This window comes from Gavialis gangeticus, unplaced genomic scaffold (assembly GCF_001723915.1).
Source record: "Gavialis gangeticus isolate Ggan-Ray unplaced genomic scaffold, GavGan_comp1, whole genome shotgun sequence".
Classification (NCBI taxonomy): domain Eukaryota; kingdom Metazoa; phylum Chordata; order Crocodylia; family Gavialidae; genus Gavialis; species Gavialis gangeticus.
Genome location: NW_017729001.1, coordinates 5,874,722 through 5,874,928, shown reverse-complemented (window position 1 = coordinate 5,874,928; position 207 = coordinate 5,874,722). Strand labels below are relative to the sequence as shown.

The window sequence follows — 207 nt, the reverse complement described above, 5'->3', positions numbered from 1 at the left end:
TAGTATGGTGATACGGACTCCCCTGTTACCTAGGCAGGGAGCTGCTTGTGGTTATGCAACTGAGGAAGATGTCAACTTTGAAAGGCTTGTGGTATCCAGACTTGGAAGTGCTAGTCTGAAACTTAAGTCTATTCTCATACTAGGCTTCCTCTTGGTTGAAATGCGCTTTAGTCGCTTAGTGGGATTACCAAGGCTGAAGCACTGACT

The 207-nt window shown here is 45.9% G+C and overlaps 1 protein-coding gene across 2 annotated transcripts in view; it reads left to right on the top strand.

Moving 5' to 3' along the window:
• The window catches only part of LOC109290312 (zona pellucida sperm-binding protein 3-like), a 20,384-nt gene that overhangs the window by 17,822 nt on the left and 2,355 nt on the right, over positions 1 to 207 (top strand). The window lies entirely within an intron of this gene.